At 43.1% G+C, this 21,448-nt stretch overlaps 1 long non-coding RNA gene and 1 other non-coding gene across 2 annotated transcripts; one reads left to right on the top strand and one right to left on the bottom strand.

The window, feature by feature from the left end:
* Positions 1–762: 762 nt before the first annotated feature.
* On the bottom strand, positions 763–20,301 carry LOC120398253. Its single transcript, XR_005594278.1, has 3 exons — positions 20,111–20,301; positions 10,816–10,948; positions 763–828 (listed from the first exon to the last, which is right to left on the bottom strand). It is a non-coding gene; the product is annotated as an uncharacterized LOC120398253 (long non-coding RNA).
* A 1,063-nt stretch (positions 20,302–21,364) lies between these two features.
* On the top strand, positions 21,365–21,446 carry TRNAS-AGA. Its single transcript has one exon. It is a non-coding gene; the product is annotated as a tRNA-Ser (tRNA).
* The last annotated feature ends 2 nt before the right edge of the window (positions 21,447–21,448 follow it).

Here is a 21,448-nt window from a genome sequence, read left to right as displayed (position 1 = left end):
TCAAAAATACTCCAGTCCCATGAGGATTACAGGCTCAGCCAGTGGATTCACTAGTTATGCTCAATGTAACCTTAAAGAAGTAAGGACGATAAGGACACATTCTTTAGGGAATGGGAGGAGGAATACCCTGAAGCTCTGCAGAAACAAGGTTGCTTGTGAATCCATAACCATTAAATGTTATAGATTTGAATCAGAGTTAGGTGCCACATTTTGCCAAGTCATAAAAGCTTTCAGTTTATACACACCATTAGTAATATGTGCCTATTAAAACAGAGTACAGAAGAAAAAACAGGGCTGGCTCTAACTTTTTTGCCGCCCCAAGCAAAAAAAAAAAAAGAGCGCCGCCCCGCCGAACCCCCCCCCCGAGCGCTGCACCGCCCAAGCCCCCCCAAGCATCACACCGCCCAAGCCCCCCCCCAGCGCCATGCTGCGCTGCCCAAGCCCTCACCACCCCCGAGTACAGTGCAGCCCAAGCCCCCCTTCCCTGAGCACCACCTGGCTGAAACAAACAAACAAACAAACCCTCCAGCACCGCCTGGCTGAACCAAAAAAAAAAACCACCCAAGCACCGCCCCGCCCCAAGGTGCCGCCCCAAGCACATGCTTGGTCAGCTGGTGCCTGGAGCCGGCCCTAAGAAAAAAGGATGAAAATCATTACACAATGGAAAGGGGGGAGGGGGAAAACATGTCTCTAGCACCTCTTCTTTCCTCCAAATTAAAAATCAAAATAAACTAAACTTGCCAAAAGCTGGTTTATATTTTGCTTTCATTTGCTGTTGACTGTCTGTCCTTCTCCTCACAGTTCCGTCAATTACATCCTCTTCCAGTCCTTAAAAGCCAAAAAAAAAAAAAAATGGAAAACTTAAATCTATTGGTCATATTTCCTCTAATGTTTAGTTCCTGGGCTACTGTGATGGGGTGTGCATACCCCACACTGGACAAGAGGGGGTAAGCCCACACTATGGGTGGCAGAAGTCCCACCCCTCAGACCATGCTGGACATGTTTCAACTACTGCCTCAGTATAAAAGGGAGCAGCCCAGCTCATTCTAGGCTGACCGCCAGAGGGGCAGAGGCTCCAGCCGAAGAGCTGTCACAGCCTTTGCCTGTGGGAATTGGAGACCCTAAAAGCCAGACCAGAGGGCTGCGGCCGATGGAACTGCAGGGAATCACCCATGCTGAGGAGTCCGGGAACCCCGATGGTCAATGGCCAACAATGCCTGGAAATGCAGTAGGAAGTGACCCAGGGAGGATGCGTGAGTGGTACCTCCCACCTGAGTGAGGTCAGCATGTTTTGGTGGGAGTCCATGCTGACCCAGTGGTGGACCACTCTGCCACTATCAGGACCCTGGGCCGAGGCCGGGTGGACTCAGGCCTCCCTACCCGGACCGCCACTCCCCTGGTGGCAGCCACTTCCTCCTCCCTGGATACTGGCCATTGGGCCTCACTGCCCTGCACCTAGGGGCTGCGACATTAACTCCAGCCATTGGGCCACATTAACCTGTATCAGAGGGCTGTTATATGGACCCTGGCTGCTAGGTCATATTGCCCTCAGTTATATTGACTCTAGCCGCTAGACCAGAGGTTCTCAAACTGGGGGTCAAGACCCCTCAGGGGGTTGTGAGGTTATTACATGGGGGAGGGGGGTCACCAGTGGTCAGCCTCCACTCCAAACCCCGCTTTGCCACCAGCATTTATAATGGTGTTAAATATATAAACAAGGGTTTTTAATTTATGTGGGGGGTCACACTCAAAGGCTTGCTGTGTGAAAGGGGTCACCAGTACAATAGTTTGAGAACCACTGGCTAGACTGTGCTGCCCTGAACGCAAGGGCTGCCATAATTTACTCTGGCCACTAGGCCACGCTGCCCTGAACACAAGGGCTGCCGGAATTTACTCTGGCCCCTTTTGGCTGTTGGGGGTGGGGGGGACTGTAACAGCAGTGGTATCACAACCCTACCCCATCCCAAAAGGGGGACTGGGCGTGCATACCCCACGACAGCTACCTTAATTAAGTTCTCAGTAAATGTTTCCCTATATCCATATCTGGGTCTGGCAGTAAAGTATATTCTGTAGTATCCTTTTGTAGTATATGATCTAGAGCTAGGCAAACTATTCATAGAAAATAATTGTTAAACTATATTCACTTGAAAGGTTATTTAACTGATTAGATTGTTCTTAAATGATTCACTTCATCTCTTTCTCTGCTGTTTGTTATATGTTATTCATGGGCAGTAATTGGCTCCCCAAGTCACGTAGTATTATTTCTACCTGTTCTTTGAATAAGTGACACTTTTAAGAACAGAAATAAAATCAAAGTTTCAAGATGGGCACCCAAACACTTCTGACATGAACCTTTGTGCAAACACACATTTTGCACAAGTATGTTCTTTCAGATAAAGAATTACACATCAGAATGTTAACAGAAAGTGATTTTTAAAGGGTTGGGAATACTGTTGGAGTTCATTTGTTTTTATTCAAAACAAATCTGTACAAATACTCTTACATGGTATTTACCTGGCTGTAATGCAAACTAAATAATTTATGCATCCTTGGATTTTTAATAGTGTTTGGATACGCAAATCAAAGATACACAAACTTAATTCCAAAGGATCAGAATATACGCCATTGCCTTGTACATTAGTTAACTTATGCAACATTATTATGATTATTTTTATAAGGTTAAACAATAAATATGAAATTTAATCTCACCGTTCACAAGTAGAGAGATGCACCTAAGCAGCAAAATTTCTATCCCAATCTAGATTTCGAATGTCCCAAAGTTCAAGGTTAATACTATCCAGGGTTTTGGTTCAGGATCATCTCTAACAGCATGTGCTGGAAGGCTTTACTTATTAAACGGCTGTATAAGTTACAGAATATCTACACTGGAAAGTCAGTGAAAAATATTTGGCAAAAAGCAAACAATATGGCAAAACAAAACCACTCGAGGCAAAATTCTGTCCTGAAGTCTATTTGGGCTTCATGTGTATATTTGCAAGTGAGATTTGGCCTATTTGAATACAACTTTTGATAAAACTTTATATATGCTGCTTAAACTCAGACTATTTTATTGCAGAAAGTGAATTAACTGAAAATACATTGTTCATATATTTTCAGGTATTGTACACATTTGAATCTGCCTAACTACTGTCAGAAACCCTTGTTATTGACTTTGGGTTATGCTCCAGCAGTAATAATAGCTCACTTCTCATGTTATTCTTTTCTTTTAATCAAAATCATTATCCATGAGCTAAAGTTGATCAGAATTTTTATGAAAAAAATAGATATTTAAAATGTACAGCATTTTTGCAGTTTATCATTCTTTCTACTGTAGTGGAGCGTGAACTCTTCAATTTGCTTCAGTAAATGTTCACAACAAATCAAAGAAAGTACTGTAAGTCCATGCAACACATTTTAAACTAAACATGGAACGCATGCCAGGGATAGTGGTGCTAGGGTATGAAATTTTTTTTTTATAATTTTCCTATGGGATTTGTTCTTCCATGGCGACAGGCACACCAATGGGAAAGGCAAACTCTGAAATGCCATATGCTCAGTGCCTATTGTTTATTCCTCAATGTTCTATTAGTTTTCCTTCATTTCCTACCTGTGCTGTGTTTGGCAACTGCTGGCAACTTGACTTATGGTATTTAATACACATGGATTTTAATTTTAAATGTTTTCATTATATATGTTTTTTCTTATAGGTCCATGTACTGTACTGTTGTACCCACTGAATTTGGTTACATTAGACTGAATTTGGAACAGGGACTCCAAAGGAATTAACAGGAGTATAACAGGGCAGAATTAGGTCTAGAGACAGATTCTAATCTCATTTGCACCAATATAAATCCAAAGTAGCTCCACTACTACACTGATATAACTGAAATTAGAAGTTGGCGCACTAACCAAGATCTAGATATAAGAGTTTTCTTCCTTTCAGCTGCCAGTGGCTGCAGAGTTTAGCCACCTAAAATACTTCTCTTTTTCAAAAATTGTCTGTCCATTGTATGCATGAATCCTAGAACATACGAGCACACTTATTACTCAAGGCCTCAGTTAAATCCTAAGGAATTGTAATAAATAATGGTAAACCCATGATGTACCCAGAAAAAAAAATCTGTAATAATCCATAATTCACATTTCCTGTCAGAGCCATACAAAAAAATATAGCCTTGCTGCAGGTGCAGCTTTACATATATTATCTTTTCTCTAGAAAACAAACACCATTCATCATGATTATATATATATAAAAATCACCGTTTTATCCTTAGTCAGCTCAGTTTTAACAAGTAATCTGTCCTGGCTAATCCTATTTTCCCACAGCTGATCTATAACAAAAACATTTGTAAGCACAATTAAATGTAGGCAAATCTAAAACTGCACCAGAACTAGCCTCTTGCATATAAAAACCTCTTAATTATTGCAGGTGCTTAGATTCTGGGTACAGATCCACACAATCACCTACAATTTTGGATCCAATACAGATACATCTTCCTATTCATGCTGCTATGGTGGTTGTATAGGGCCTGGAAGGCTGAGTGAGTGGATGTATTGCTGAGTGAAAGGGATATGAGTGAATGTGCAGGTGTATGTCAAGTTAGGGTCGGAGATGAATCAAGGAGTGCATGGTGTTTATCTGGGGAAATCAAAGAGTGCTGGGTGCATTAGTGCATGGATGAGGGGACCAAGTGAGTGACTGGATGCACAGGTGTGGGGAGGGTGGCTGAGTGAGTAAACAGGTGCATTTGTGTGAGTGTGAGGATGGCTAATGGGTTCCGAGATGTTTCTTCTCCTATTTCGGCTATCCCTCGATGCGAGGATGTCTGCCGGGTTGGTGTGTTTTAAGTAGCTGAGGAGCCCAATTCGTGCCTTGCAGATTTTCCCACAGAAGTGCCAGGTGTAATGTTGAAGGAGACAGTGTTGTTGGCTGGACTGTTGTGCCCTTTCTTTCCTCTTTTGTTGCTTCTCTGTCTCATGAGCACATCTGTTCTCCTCAAAGTGAGTTGTGACTTGGTGTATGGTGTGGTACCACTGTGTTCTGTTCCGTGTCATTTCTCCCAGTTTGTTGGGTTGATGCCTCCTTTTTTAAGGTGTACTTTCAGTATGTCTTTGAAGTGCTTCTGCTGCCCTCCACAAGCCCTTCTTCCCTGATTTAACTGAGAGAAGAGTACTTGCTTCAGGAGGTGAGTGTCAGGCATACGTACACAGTGGCCAGTCCAGCAGAGTTGATGTTTCATAACCTGCACCTCTATACTGCTGATGTTGGCTGCAGAGAGAACGCTGATGTTAGGGCGTCAGTCTTCCCAGCTGATCCTAAAAATCCTCCTGAGGCAGCGCTGCTGGAACCATTCCAACTGCTTGAGATGTTGTCTATAGGTTACCCAGGTCTCACATCCATAGAGAAGGGTGGAGATGACAACTGCCGTGTAAACCAGGATCTTGGTACCTGTTGGCAGATCCCTATCATTGAAGACTCATTTGAGTAGTCTTCCAAAGGATGTGCTGGCAGAGCGGATCTTGTATTCAATTTCTGTGTCAATGCTGGTTGTTTGGGAGAGGTGGCTGCCAAGGTATGGAAAATGGTCCACATTTTCCAGGGGCTCCCTGCTGATGGTGATTTGTGGAGTACAAAGAGTAGTTTGTGCAGGTGAGGGGTGGTAGAGTACCTTGTTTTTCCCCCGATGATGAGAGAGACATCCAGGCTGTGATAGGCATCCACAAAAAGATTTAGGGTACATTGCAGGTTGGCCTCTCTGTGCGAGAATGATGCAGTCATCTACATACTGAAAGTCAGCAATGCTAATTCTCAAGATCTTAGATTTTGTTTGGAGACGTCGGAGATTGAGTATCATGGGGAACGCCTCAATCCCAATTCAATCAGGAAGGCAGTCATGGATGAGAATCAGGATCACAGCAAGGTAAATGGAGAAGAGTGCTGGATGAATGACACACCAGTGGGAATGATGAATGGTTCCATCTCTGAGCAAGTGACGGAGGTACATGGTTCTGGGTGGGTGGGCTCCGTGACTATGTGTGTGAGTGCTGACCTAGATTCAATTTATAGAAGACAGTGGCTATCAGTTGGCAGTGGGAAACATTGTGGGGAACTGGCAAAATCTGTATGACTGTTCACTCTCTTTCAAATGAGCGTATTTGTCCAAACTATTGTCAAAGAGGTTTGCAGTCTTAGGCTGTGACTCCCAGATTCCCAAAGAGGAGCAGTGGCCAGAAATACCACCTTCAGCTAATCAACAGATTACATCCTTTGGGCTTGGCTACACTTACAAATTTGCAGCGCTGCAGCAGGGTGTGAAAACACACCCTCTCCAGCGCTGCAAATTGCCGCGCTGCAAAGCGCCAGTGTGGTCAAAGCCCCAGCGCTGGGAGCGCGGCTCCCAGCGCTGTCCGTTATTCCCCACAGGGAGGTGGAGTACGGACAGCGCTGGGAGAGTTTTCTCCCAGCGCTGGCGCTTTGACTACACTTAGCGCTTCAAAGCGCTGCCACGGCAGCGCTTTGAAGTGTAAGTGTAGCCAAAGCCTTTGTTCTCAGTTGTGGACTTTACCAGAATGTCTTTAAGTATATCAGAAGTAAGAAGCCTACCCAACAATACATGGAGCTACTGAATAATCAAGGTGCTAAAGGAACACTCACCGAAGTCAAGGCTGTTGCAGAGAAGCTAAATTAATTCTTTGCATCAGTCTTCACTGCAGAGAATGTCAGGGAGATTCCCACACCTCAATTAGCCTTTTTAGGTGATAAATCCGAGGAACTGTCCCAGACTGAGTTGTCAATAGAGGTGGTTTTGGAACAAACTGATAAATTAAATAGTAGTAAGTCACTGGAACAAGGTGGTATTCAATTCTGAATTCAAATATGAAATTGCAGAACTACTAACTGTGGCATGTAATCTGTCACTTAATCCAGCCTCTGTACCAGATGACTGGCAGATAAAAAAAAATCAGCATTACACTAGTTGTTTTTGTTTGTTTGTTTGTTTGTTTTAAAGAGGCTCCACAGGCAATCCTGGGAATTACAGGCTGGTAAGCCAAACTTCAGTACCAGGATAAGTGGTTGAAATTATAGTAAAGAACAGAATTGTCAGCCACGTAGATGGACACAATATGTTGGGGAAGAGTCAACACAGCTTTAGTAAAGGGAAACCATGCCTCACCAAGCTATTAGAATTCTCTGAAGGTGTCAATAAGCATCTGGACACGAGTGATGCAGTGGAAAGCTTTTGACAAGGTCCCACAGCAAAGGCTTTTAAGCTAAGTGAGCAGTCATGGGAGAAGAGGGAAGGTCTTCTCATAGATTAGTAATTGATAAAAAGATAAAGGGGAGGAATAGCAGGGGAAAGACTGAAGCCAGAGCTCCATGGAAGGGAAAGAGCCCAAGCCCTGGTGCAGGAAGGAGTGGGGATCCAGCATCTGCTATCACCACAGCTGACAGCTGCATGGCTCCTGCTGTGGCAGCTCAGGTCTCCAGGTGCCCCCACCACCCACAGCAGCTCAGGCCCTGCTGTCCTGGGGCTGAAGGGAAAATGTCATGGAGATCTCTGAAAGTCACAGAATCCTTGACCTCTGACATAATCTTATCCTTAGTCATGATAGAAAGGAAGGGGAGGGGGAACAGGGGATGAGGACCCAAGCTCTCCCACTACAGTGGGTCCCAACCTAAGACCCTAAAGGGGCATTGTAATGTCCAGGCTACTTATTGTCCAGAGGATTCAGGGGGCCTGGGGCAAAGCAATTTTGGGGGCCCCTTCCATAAAAAAAGTTGAAAAATTATAGATTATATTCTCATGGGGGCCCCTGCAGGTCCTGGGGCAAATTGCCTCATTTGCCCCCTCCCCCCCCTCCTCTGGGCGGCCCTAGTTGATCCACCCTAAATTACACTCTGCCCTGGGTTGCTGCCCACCAGGCTGTGGCTTCTGTGACGATGCGGTTCTGGCGGGACCCAACTGAGAGTGCCAATTCAGGACCAATTGCTCAAACAGGGCAGTTACAGCCCAAGGCTGGGGTTTTTCCACCTCTAAGGCAAACCAAACCAGCCAGACAAAAATGACTTTGGTTTCACCCCAGTGGCTAACCACAAGTCACACAAGCAATTTCCTTAGACACTCCAGTCTCACCACCAGTGTCACTCGTCCTGGGGATGAATGGTTATGAAAACCAACACCCCAATAAAAGAAAAAGGTTCTCTCGAGCCCAAAGAATCAAGCCCCAGACCCAGGTCAATATACACATCAGATCTTACCCACAAATCACGCTGTTGCCAATCCTTTAAGAATCTAAAGGTTTATTCATAAAGGGAAAAAGGTAGAGATGAGAGCTAGAATTGGTTAAATGGAATCAATTACATACAGTAATGGCAAAGTTCTTAGTTCAGGCTTGTATCAGTGATGGAATAAACTGCAGGTTCAAATCAAGTCTCTGGAGTACATCCCCAGCTGGGATGGGTCATCAGTCCCTTGTGTAGAGCTTCAGCTTGTAGCAAAGTCCCTCCAGAGGTAAGAAGCAGGATTGAAAACAAGATGGAGACGAGGCATCAGTCTTATATAGGCTCTTCCAGGTGTAAGAACACTTCTTTGTTCTTACTGTGGAAAATTACAGCAAAATGGAGTCTGCAGTCACATGGGCAAGTTCCTGCACACCCTGCTGAGTTACAAGGCATATCTGCCTCCTCTTGATGGGTCAATTGTGTAGCTGATGGTCCTTAATGGGCCATCAAGCAGGCTAGGCAAAGCTAACACCAACTTGTCTGGAATTTTCCCCAGAAGCACAAGCACAAATTTGAAATACAGACAGTATACAGCCAATACTCATAACTTCAACTACAAAATGATACAGACATACAGACAGCATAATCATAACCAGGAACCCATAACCTGGTCTTAGACACCTCATATGACCCCTTTTACATAAGATTTGGTGCCACTACAGGACCTTGGTTGCAAACCATGTTCTATATGGTCCCAGTTTATATCAATAACATCACAGCTTCTCCATTTGAGGCAGGGTCAGAGTTTTAGTAGTATCTGCTTCATCTGCCAGGGAACAACATCCCATTCTTCAATGCCTTTTGTGGGTTCTCAGCACCAAAGGTGGGTGGAAATATGGATCATTTCCCCAGAGTGCCCTTACCAAAGCTGCAGTCAGTCTGTCAATTGCCCTAGGCATCAGTCTCACTTCCTTGTGCAGTCTGTAACTCCTGCCTCCAGGCTACCAATGCCCTTTTTAAACAGTTCCTCCAGCTGGTGCATGCCCTGCAGCTATTGAGGGGGCGGGGTGTCTCTGGCCCAGTACTGCTTCTTGTTTGCTCTACTTTAGCAATAGATAATTGTGGCTGAGTGGCTGAGGTTCTAGATTAGAAATCCATTGGGATCACCCCAGGCAGGTTTGAATCCTGCTGACTATGAGCAGACAGTATTTTTTTGAACCCTTGGTCCTGTAGCTCTTCCCCTTAGGCTGGGGTGGAGGCCGTCAGACAAAAGCTGGCTTGCGTCCACCCACCTTCCAGATTTCAATAGGTGCTCTGGTTTAGTATGGAGTCTGCCCAGTCCTGGAATACTGTGTGCAGTTCTGGTTGCCCCATCCCAAGAAAGATACATGAGAAATGGAAACGATACAGAGAAGGGCAACAAAAAAGAGTAGGTGTATGGAACAGGAAAGATTAAAAAAACTTGGGACTGTTCAGCTTAGAAAAGAGATGACTAAGCAGGGATATGATAGAGGTCGCTGAAATCATGAATGGTGTGCAGAAAATGAATAAGGAAGTGTTATTTAACCCTTCATATAACAACAAACCAGGGGTCACACAATGAAATTAATAGGCAGGAGGTTTAAAACAAACATAAGGAAATACTTTTTTACACAACACAGTCAACTGATGGAATTCATGGCCAGGGGATGCTGTCAAGGCCAAAAGTATAACTGGATTCAAAAAATATTAAGATAAGTTCATGGAGGATTATTGAAGATGGACAGAGATGCAATTCTATGCTCTGGGTGTCCCGAAACCTCTGTCTTCCAAAAGCTGGGACTGAATGGCAGTGGGTGGATCACTTGATAATTGTCCTGTTCTGTTAATTCCCTCTGAAGCATCTGGCATTGGTCACCGTCAGAAGACAGGATACTGGAGACCCAGTATGGCCATTCTTGTGTCTTGATATGGATGGAATGACAATCAAGCCAATTCATGCCCTCTTAATTTTTCTGTGTACACATTTTTTCCACTGGTTTGCTCAGGCAAAAGTACAAAAGAAAGCCCATAAAAAACCATAATCCAGAGAAAACAAAATGTGGCCAGTTAAACTATAAGCAATGTAAACAGGAAAAATGTTAAGTCATTTGGAATCAGAACATCAATTAAGAAAGCTTCAGAACAACAGCTTACTGTTTCCCAGAAAACTGTAATTACAAAAATGCAAAAAAGGTTTGGAGGGATTTTTAGTTTAATTCACTCTAGACAGCATCAGTGATATAGGGCAGGGGGTCCTGGAACAGATTCAAAATTGGTGTAGACCAGGACCAGTGAGATACTGCTATCTATATAAATTAGCTTTTCTTGTTAGCCAAAGATTAATGAAACACCTCATAAACCCTGCATATTTATGTACAGTGTACAGATAAGTATGCAGTGTACATATGTACTGTACACTACTCTTGTACATTACCTGTCAGCATCATCATCAGAGGCTTTACTTTTTTAGACTTTGCAGCCAAGGAATTAGCTGTGGCATTGCCAAGCAGCTGTGTATCCTCCACGGACTCTAGAACAAGCTATAAAGGAAAAAGGTAAACAGGCCTTACCAACTCCTCGCAAACCAGAGCCAGCACTTTAAAACCAAGTTGGTCATTTTCAGCCTGGCAAATCTTGAAGCCGGCATCTCAGGTCACCATCAGACACCAACCAATTCTAGCAAGCTATTGTTGGGCTGGCAGGCTGAGTGAAATAAACAAAAGCCAGAACAAGACAGTATGTTGGCGGGGGTCCGATAACAAGGCAGTTACCATGTGGTCCGGGGCTGTTCTTTCCTGGGACTCTTCCCCTTGCTATCTGCTTCTTTTCTACTTCACCCTTCAACTTGTTGGGGAACTTGGACTATCGGACACTGCATGCCAGAGACAGGGCTGGTCCTTTGTCTCTTACCACCAGGTCCTCAACTAAGGACTGAGTATGCAATGCTAAAAACTTATGCATAGAATGATACCACAGATCCTGTATTATCTTTATCTTGTTATGTACCTTAGATATTTTCTAGCTTTCTCTATTATTTTAATAAAGGTATCTAAGGTTTTACTTTGTCCTCAGTTTGAGTATCCTTGTTGTCCACCCTCAGAATTCCCGTAAAATATTGAACTCCATAGTGTGAATTCTATGTAGCCTGATTCAGGGGGAAGAACCTTACTACAGTCAGAATAATTGGTCATTAATCTAACATTATCAACCTTAAAAAGAGTCAGGCAACACTGAGAAGATCCTAGATCTAGAAAAACAGTGAATTCCATGCTTTTTTTTTCTTTAAGCACCTAGGTAAAACCTATGAGTTATTCATTGGGTTTTTTATTTGTTTGGGTTTTTGTTTGTTTGTTTGTTTTCTGTTATTTTACATTGTAGCTGAGGTTCATTGCAAACTCTAGGACAGTAAACCTTATAAAATTTGCTAGAGACTCACAGAGCCAGCATAAACTAAAAAGTTACAAGCCCACATAACCCTAATTTTATGGTCATATAACACATTTATTGCTATAGCATAAGTTTGAGAAGACTGTTAAGTATTCAGCATGGGAATGCTGGGAATTTTTCTTAAATTGGATTTATGAGAGAATGTGTTAAATTGTGAGGGAGGCCCTTTTTTGTTCTACAAAGCAGAATATCTATTAGGTTAAACAAACGTTTTTATAAAGAAGCCAAAACACTTCCTCCTAATCATTCATTGAGGCCCCAATTCAGAGCAGCACTTAAGAACCTGCTGAATTTAAGCATCAGTGGGACGTAAGCATGTGTTTAATGTTAAACATATCCTTAAATGCTCTCCTGAAAAGGGATGCTTTCCTGAATTGGGACCTGAGTATTTTCTTTTTTTTAATTTTTTAAATGTTTTCCCCAATATTTCTTTTCTTTAACTTGTTTACACTTCTCATCCTCACGTGCATGCTTTACTTTTACTTCTGATCTGTACTTCTCATTTAAATTACATCTATCATGTTACATTTGTATCTTCCCTTTATTTTGTTGCTATTTCCTACAACCACATCTACACAAGGTATTTATTGAGAGCCAAGCATTCCTTTGTGTCTTTGATGTGCAGCATAATTTTGTTTAAATTATAATATTTCCTTCTATTTTCTTTTTTTTTAATTATATTTGTAATTACAATTTACTTTCCACCATAGCTCATACTTACTCTCTCTCTTTCTGTTACTTTCTACACTGCTTTTACTGATGGCAAGCATTATGACTCCCTTTTTAACTTTTCTCTACAGCTGATAACACAGTCAAGAGTCTCTTTGCCTAAAGCCATGCCTTCTCAGTTCAGACTGGAGTATCCTTCAGAAACAGGAATAGAAGTTGTGTAGTTGTGTACTGTCTGCAGCACTAGAGGATAAACTGTTTTCATTAGAATTTGTTTTCCTTCATTCTTACACCACAAAATGTCTTTATCCATCTGTCCCTATATTAATCTCACTAAAAACAACTCTTGGCTTAAATTTACAGATAATCCATTGCCCCTCTGAAGATCATTAAAATAAACTTTAGACCTGCAAAATGGTTGCTTCAAGTACAATTTCCTTTCCATTACCTTTTCCTTAAAAAACAATCTCACCCTGCAGTGTCCTCTGCTGGTAGAGATGAGCTAAAGTTTGAACAAAACCTATTTATCTGTGTTTTCTAGTAAGAAACAAGATATTATTTAATGAGAAGAGGTGGATTTTCATTTTTAGGGTGAAATCCTGGGCCACTGAAGTTAATGGGAGTTTTGCCATTGACTTCAGAGAGGTCAGGATCTCTCTCTCTCTCTCTCTCTTTCTCTCTCTCAGGAAAGTACGTTACTTATCAGTCTGAAAAAAATAGCTGGATTAGCTAGTTATTTTAAATATGAGTGATAATCCCGCTATTGCTTTTATTGTTAAGGATATTAAATAATTCTCTTTTGTTATGTACATGAACTAGTGCAAACCCATTGAAAGATACAGATTTGAAGGGAGCACAGAACAGAGACATTATTTCTCTTTATGTTTATAAACTAATTAAACATAAAAGCTTGTTTGAAACAACATTCATACATAACCCACATGCTAATCTACCTTGTAAAATATACAATGAGCAAGATTCAGATGCTGAAGAAAAGACTCAAACAAACACAATGCAAGAAGACAAAGAAGGAAATACATATGGAACCTGATGCAATAACCAGAATTATTTATCCTAAACTGCTAAAGCTATAACGAAGGATCTTTGCCAGAAAGGAAAAAATGAAGGAAAATATCTCAGAGTTAATTAAATCAATAAAACTTTAAAGCAGGATTACAACATTATTCAGAAGGCCCTTTAAATATATCCATAAAAAAACTTAAAGAAATATTACTAATTTTTTTTATTCATGTAAAAAAAGGACTTTCTTATTCTGTCCAGACAGGGGGAAATCCTTGGCCCAGCAGTCACCCTGAGAAACTAGCTAGGAATCTGGGGGACAGGCATGAGAGACATCCTCCCCTAAAGTCCATGGGATAGCTATGGAGCCATTCCATCTCAACAAGGCCTTGATGTGATGAGAAGGATTGGAGAATCTATGCTGTGGCAGATTCTCTGGCTTTACCACTGACCTCCCTCCGATCACCCATATCCTGCCCCTACCTGTGTGCTGCTGAACAGGGAGTCTCTTCAGAGCTGGGCTACATAACATGCAGATGTGAACGCCTTACAGAACCCCCCTATACAGACCACTCCCTTCTGCAGTATCACTGCACTGTGTCCACTGCCTGAGGGGCTTTGACAACTGAAGAGGCAGTTGCTTGATTTTCCCCTAAGAGGACAAACCAGGTACAATCCACACTGTGAATATGAGAGGTCCTAAATGTATTATGTGTCCCTAGAATCTGGTAGTCGTAAACGGTTGGCCTGGTTTGAAAGACTTAATGGCTCACTATGTGCTATATCACTAGGCCAGCAAAGAGAGGAATGTATAACCCCACATAGGGAGAGGAATGGGAGGATCTCACAGTCCTGGGGCAGAGGAAGGGGGAAGTCAATGGAGAAGAATAAGAAGAGGGAACCCCACAGTGTAGAAAAGAAGAAATTACAACCTCACTTTGTGGAGCAGAGGAAGTGGGGAAAACTCCTTGGGAGCAGGAAGGATGAACCCTATATAGGAGAGAGCAAGGGAATACCTAACTAATCAGTGAAAGGCAGTGTGATCCAGAGGACACGCAATCAGGAGACTTGGGTTCTCTTTCCAGCTCTGCTACTGGCCTGCTGAGTGACCTTGGATAAGTCACTTCCTCCCTCCGTGCCTCAGTTTCCTCTCCCATCCCTTGTCTGTTTGAAGTGGGAGCTCTTCAGGGCCATGACTGTCTCTTACTATGTGTGTGTGTACAGTGCCTAGCGTAATTTGGGGTCCTCTAAGTGCTACTCTAACACAAATAACCATCATAACCAGTAGTGCAAGTACAGTGGTATGTTCCAGTACGCCATACCAGTAAGATATTTATAGCTGGTATGGTATACTGGAAAGATAAAGGAGGAGCCCGCCCCCAGCCCCGCCCCCTGCCCTTCTACAGAGCTGCGTCTTCTCTGTCTGTACAGCAGCCCCGCCGGAGGACAAGACTTCGGGGGGCGGGCAATAGCTGGGTAAGAGAATGTAGGATTTCCTAGTGTTTTGGTCTGCTAGAAGAGCAGATATTTAAGAACAGTGTGAAAACTATATCTGGTTTAAGAGCCTGATAATAAAGATACTTTAACAAAACAAATAAAAGCAGAGTTCACTGGAACCACTATCTCCCACTCACACAGCCCTCCACACCCACAATCTTCTAGTGGTTTGGTGCTTAACCCCAACCCCCCAGCTTATCTGGAGACTCATCCCTGGAAAATATTTTCCAGTGTTGGCTACTACGTTATGTAATAGTATCGCTGTTTTGATTTTTATCCCTTCTGTCCCTCTGCTAACCTAGTCTCATATGTTGTTGGTCTCTCTCAGTGCAGCTGTGCAGTGGGCTGATAATCTGAATGATTTTTCCACAAGAGCCTCCAGTCTTTTTCAAGATCAGTGTGCTGGATGGCTGTTCCATAAAACTCATATTCCACTGCTTTGCCCTTTCCTCCCAGTCCAATTATATTATATTTACTACTAATTATTATTTTTATCTTTCAGATAGAACCATTTTTTCCTTGGTCTGAGATGTTTCCTCTGCACCAATCTGCTTTGTCGCTCCTTCCTTCCTTCCACCCTAATTTACAGGAACAGACACCCCTGGTGCCAGAGAACACAGATGCAGTGATCTACACAGTGCCTGGCAATGCACTGTTTATTTGAAGTTACTCATTATTATTGTTGATTTGGAAGTACAACCTTTTTGATACACAGCATTACAAGCCAACAGATTTTCCAGAAACTACTTTACGATGTTTGTTATGCCTCACAGAGATCAAAATATCATGGTTATAGGCAGAATTTTCAACACTACGCCAGATTAATTAAAAGGATAATGGCCCAATGGGTAGATTTTTTTTGCATCACAATATTTATTTAAAAATCTTTCCTTCCCTTGCTAACACCTGAATTATCACGCTGTTGACGTACTTATCTAAAAATTGGCTGGTGTGGCTCTAAACATTTGAAAACACATTAGCTCCTCAGCAAGACAGACCCAGCACTTCACTTTGGAAGTTTTCCAACACTTTTTAGGAAAATTTTAACATTCAGGAGGACTGGATGGCTCAGAGGACTGATAATGGGATAAAGAGTCTTGAAGTTATCGGTTCAAATCAAGGTGGGAAGTGAGTGAAAGTTGTTACAGTTCAAAGTCTGTTTGATGGCCTAGATTTCTGATCCGAGTCTAATCCCCAGTGGACAATTCAGTTGGCACCAAAAAATCAAACCAACAATCCACCATTACAACTGGCTCAGCTCCTTTGTTGGAAGGCTTGGCAGACAAGTCAAACACTGAATCAGCCTCAAACTTAAATTGTCCTCTCATCTCTAGTGCTAGTCCCTCAGCATCACTGATGAGATACATTGACAGCATGGCATGAGGAATTTTGCACTTACTGCTACCCATGCTACAAATGTTCTTTAGCGGAACAGAGTCTCCAGATCTAATACTTTACTGAGTATTAAGTTAACACAGAAATATATATTTTAGATTAGTCTACAATTAAGAGTCTGCATTATGTCTTAATTTTCTTACATTTGTGCATTGGAACATTATTGGGAAGTAAGTGCGCCATCATTCAAAATGATTCATTGGACCCACTGATCAGGAAAAGGATTTGAGGAATATTGTGGAAGAGTCATTGAAATGATTATTTAAGTGCACATCACTGTCAAGAAGCCTGGTCTATACTTGAGATTAGCACCATTCAAGCCATCAATAGCCAGCAAATGTTGTAGCTGTATGGACCCCTACTGTAGACACCGCAAACCATGATTTGCACCTGTAGATCTTATCCCTGCTTTAAATCAAGCAAGCTTCATCAATGTAAATCACAGCTTTCTTTGTCTATAGTAGGGGTTCACACCAGCCCAGCTATGCAAGTTGTTGGCCACTGATGGCTTGAATCAAGGGCTAGTACTCATCATAGATAAGGCCCATGTCTAGTTATGTTACAAACCATTTCTTTTGTTTTAATCTGATTTTCTTTTTATTCCCAATCCTGTTTCTAATTAAACCATATGAGTCTTAGACCACTGTTTGAGAGTTTCCTGCAGAAGCCCCAATGAAGTGAAAGGTGAAACAACCTTCCATTCCTATGAAGAGGGAGTAAAGCAAGTGTGTCTGAAGTGCATTCTGCTCAAGATCCCCAATCAAAAGCACATGGACTAAGGAGCCTTCTCCCATAAGGTATGTCGCTTGCAGGCCTGCAGAGTGACTGACACATAAGAAATACCTAGAATGGCCTAACTCTATTCCTACCACTACTCCAGTGATGTATAGGGGCCAGAAACTTGGCAGAAACGCCCCCCAAGAAATACCCCCTGCATAAGTGGAGAAAAGCTGCCAGAATGACTCTACACCATCCTCTCTTGCAGTCCCCAGCATCAGAGGCATATTGGGGGAGGGTGGTGGCATGGCTGAAGTACACCACACTCTGACTATCTCAGCTGTGGAAAACCCATGATGGCAGTTAGTTGTGAGTATAAGTTACAGCAGCCCTGAAGGTGCTCCAGCTTATGCTGGGAGTAACATTGCAGAGGTGGCTTAAAGCCATCTTGATTCCTTTCCCCATACCCTCATTCCTGTGCCAAGCATAGCTTGGCCAAAATGAGGAATCTGGCCCAATAGGTCAGATTCACCCTAGTGTAAGTCCATTGACTATTATACCAGTAATTAATGTGGCCCAGTAGGTCTATATGATTGCAGCAGGCCAAGTTTAGAATGGCAAGGCAGCAGCAGGCAAGAAATCTTATAAAAGCAATCTCTTCAGTTCAATGAATTTTGGAAAAGAAGGAACAGGCCTTCAAATGCTGTTCAACTGAGCAAAACTTCAGTAGATTCATGAGAGAAGCCCTTCAGCAGTCCTGACTTTGGCATAGTTATCCTGTAGTGACTCCATACATTTCTGACACCTAACAACAGATAAACACATTGACAGCCACAGGGTTGATGGAAGGGGAAAGAAGCTGTTTTGCAATCAAAAGAAAATGTACTTAGATTTCTAAGGCCATTTGAAAGAATGCCAGAAAAGTACTTGATTTCAGCATTCTTAAGCTCCTTATGATGGTGCAGCAAGTGATCTTTCCACATGTGATGATGTATTTCAAGACAAGAGTTTCTTCAAGATTTTCCAAGCCTGCAGGCTCCTGATCCTTTTTCAAATTACAGAGATGATAGTATACCAGGGAGAATTGTGATTAGTCTAAACTCTCCACAGCTGTGAAAGACAAATGTAAAAATTCCACTAAAGAATCCACTTCTGGACTAAATTTACCTACATGACACCAACTCCTAACCAAGGGACTACTTAAAAGAGCTGGAGCAGGATCAATGCTATTCCATTTCTTCCATAGCATTGACCACGGGGAGGCTCACAACTGTTCTACCTAACACATCTCCCAGCAGTGCTGTCATTATAAGCTGGTTGTATTCAAAGAGTCCAGAGATGTGTGGGAAGGAAAATGGAGCTCTGAAATAAAAGCTTAAGTACAAGGGAATTCAAAGACGACTTGCAATTCATTACTTGTAGTACCAGGAGAATTATAAAACACCTTGTAACCCAGAGGCTTTGCCTGGAGCTGTTAAGGACTGTAGCCCTCACTTCATCACAGGCTGACAAATTCTGAAAAGCGCTTGCAAGAGAAGCCAGCAATGAGCTTTTTGTCAACTTGCTAGAAGAGACAGCACTGCTTATTTTATTTCTCTCTCTTTCTCTCTAAATTGCTTCCTCGAGTTACCAATCAAACATAACATACAGCGTTCAACTCCATCATTTTTCTTAATGTGTTACAACCGAGCAAACTGGCCTTGTGCCAACATGAAACATTTGATCTTCCATGCGTGTTTGAAGATGGAGGAACATACAGCACATGTTGGGAGACCAGTGATTCACATCACATACATTTGCCTGGATTTATTAATAAAGAAATAGGCAATATTCCATTTTTACAGGAAGCACTTCAAAAATATGATAAAAACAGTGCAAAAATCCCCCACCTGTTTAAGATATCTTCTAAAAAAAACTATTTAAAAATAAATAAATGACGTGTTTAAGGGGGTACCATCAATTCAAAATGTATCAATTTCTAAAATTGTATTATAAGTACTATCAGTAGTTAAACTCTCCCAGATTACCACTGCCAATTTCATAGAATCATAGGACTGGAAGGGACCTTGAGAGGTCATCGAGTCCAGTCCCCTGCACTTATGGCAGAACCATCCCCGACAGGTGTTTGTCAACATGCTCTTAAAAATCTCCAATGATGGAGATTCCACAACCTCCCTAGGAAATTTATTCCTGTGCTTAACTACTTTGTATGGTTTTAGCATCACATTTTTAAGCCTCCATTACAGTCGTCAATCCTGGAGCTGCTAAGCATTGGCCTGGTCCCCAGAGTAAGCCACAAAGTCTGTATCAGCATCAGGGGAACAGGTGGGTGCTGTGGGATCACAGCCATACCCCTTATAGCAAATACAAGGAGGGGGTTGACATAGGAACTGCAGTGGTGGCTATGTACCACCAGACGATTCCCCTACTCAGTGGAGTATACTACCATTTTGCACTAGTGGACCATGGTAACTTGGCCAGAGCAAGGCTATGAATCTGGCCATGAATTTTCAAAATGCTGAGATTTTCACTCAAAACCATAGCTGTTTATTAAAGAGATCGGGCCCACTTTCACCCCCAAAGTGGTTCTATTCCAAGTGAAACCTCATAGGTTTTTAGCGAAATTGGACCATTTTCTCAAAATTGCAACATATGAAAAGCTCACATTTTTTAGTTTAAAAGGACCAATATATAAAATACTGAACTGTACTATTCATTTTATATGATTCATGTTGCCTCTAAATGGAGACATACCCCAAAAGCTACTCAGTCATACTGCTCTAAAGCACCATGGGCAGAACTTATAGCCACAAAGATGCAATTTATATTTTAATCTTCCTGCTTTTGTCCATAACTATAAAAGGGATTTAATTCTACAAGTTTGTAATTATAATCATTGGTGCTCACCTGCTGGTCACACTTCTTCCTCTGTCAAATGCTATGTTTTGAGGATGCCATGTTTTGCAGATGAGAGTGAGTGAATAAGAACTAGTTGGGGTCATGCACCCCTGGGAAGCAAAAATTTGGGTTTGGCCCAAATGCTCTCCCTTACTTCCTAGCATGTCCTAGCTGAAGCCCAAAGCCTGAGCCCCACCACCCCTGGGAAGGTGGGGAACTCACCTGTTGCCTGCTCCAACAGCATTGTGCCCCCGGTCTTTCCAGATGGGGGCTGGGCCCAACCTCTGGTAGCAGCCCCAGCAATCAACACCAAGGCGGTGCATCCATGAGCAAGAGGGAGGGGGAAGGGCTGCTGCTTTGCTCCCTCCCCCCAATCATAGCCCAGGAGGTTGTGGCCACAAGAAAAGCCCCTGGTGGACACAGTAGCCTCATTTGAGAAATGCTGGCCTAGGAGCCAGACATGCCAGCTGCTTCCAGGAGCCAGGGTTGGCAGGGAGCCTGCCTTAGCCCCGCTGTGCCGCTGACCAGGAGCCGCCTGAGGTAAGCGCTGGCTGGCTGGAGCCCGCACCCTGAAATCCTCCAACACTGCAACCTGAGCCCCCTTCTGTACCCAAACTCCTTTCTGGAGCCTGCACCCCACACTCCATGACAGAGGGAGGGGGGGTGGAGTGAGTGGGGGCAGGGGCAGTGCCTCGGGAAAGGGGCGGGGCAAGTATGTTGGGTTTTGTGGGATTAGAAAGTTGGCAACCCTACATCCAGCACTGCTGCCCGTCCAAATGTACTTCACTGGGCCCACCTTCCTCATCCCCACATGCTTTAGCCAATGGCCATCTCCAGGGAAACGGAGACCTGCAGTCCTCATACACCATTCTCCACTCAGTGAACTAGCCAGGGGACTGCCAGGCAAGGCCAAAACTGTCACCGCCTAAGGCTGTCTTGGATGGGGGGTGGATTTGGTGGTCCTGTCCCCCTTAGAGAGCATTGGATCCAGCGTGATAAGTGCACCTACGGAAAAAAAACAAGTTTGTATGAATAAATGGGGCTTGTGAGTGTAAAAATATGGACATGACAGGTGCAGCTGCAAACAGAAAAATACCTGTGTAGGTGCAAACAGCTTTGCAGGTGGCAAAAATATATGTGTGATAGGCACAGCTGCAAAAAACCCTCTGCGGGTGCAAGTGGCCTGGGGGGGCAAAAATGGGACTAGCACCGAAGACAGGCTTTTGTGGGTCATGCCCATAGCTAATGATCTGGCAGTCATAGTGCTGAACCTGCAGGAACCACTGATTAACAAATAAATCAATGAAATAAATAAGAATTACATTACAGACCATACACAATATAGTTCTTGCAAAGGCCTGTCCCAATGGAGCAAAGTGATCCAAGAACCAGAACAAGTCCAGCCAGTGCAGAAAGGAACTAAGGTAGGTGTTGACTATGCTTCTTATAGTGCTACGCCAGCCTCAACCACCATGAGTAGTCGTGGCCGAGTGGTTAAGGCGATGGACTAGAAATCCATTGGGGTCTCCCCGCGCAGGTTCGAATCCTGCCGACTACGAG

Source organism: Mauremys reevesii, linkage group 2, assembly GCF_016161935.1.
Source record: "Mauremys reevesii isolate NIE-2019 linkage group 2, ASM1616193v1, whole genome shotgun sequence".
In the NCBI taxonomy this organism is placed as follows: Eukaryota; Metazoa; Chordata; order Testudines; family Geoemydidae; genus Mauremys; species Mauremys reevesii.
This window is presented reverse-complemented; position numbering and strand designations above follow the sequence as displayed.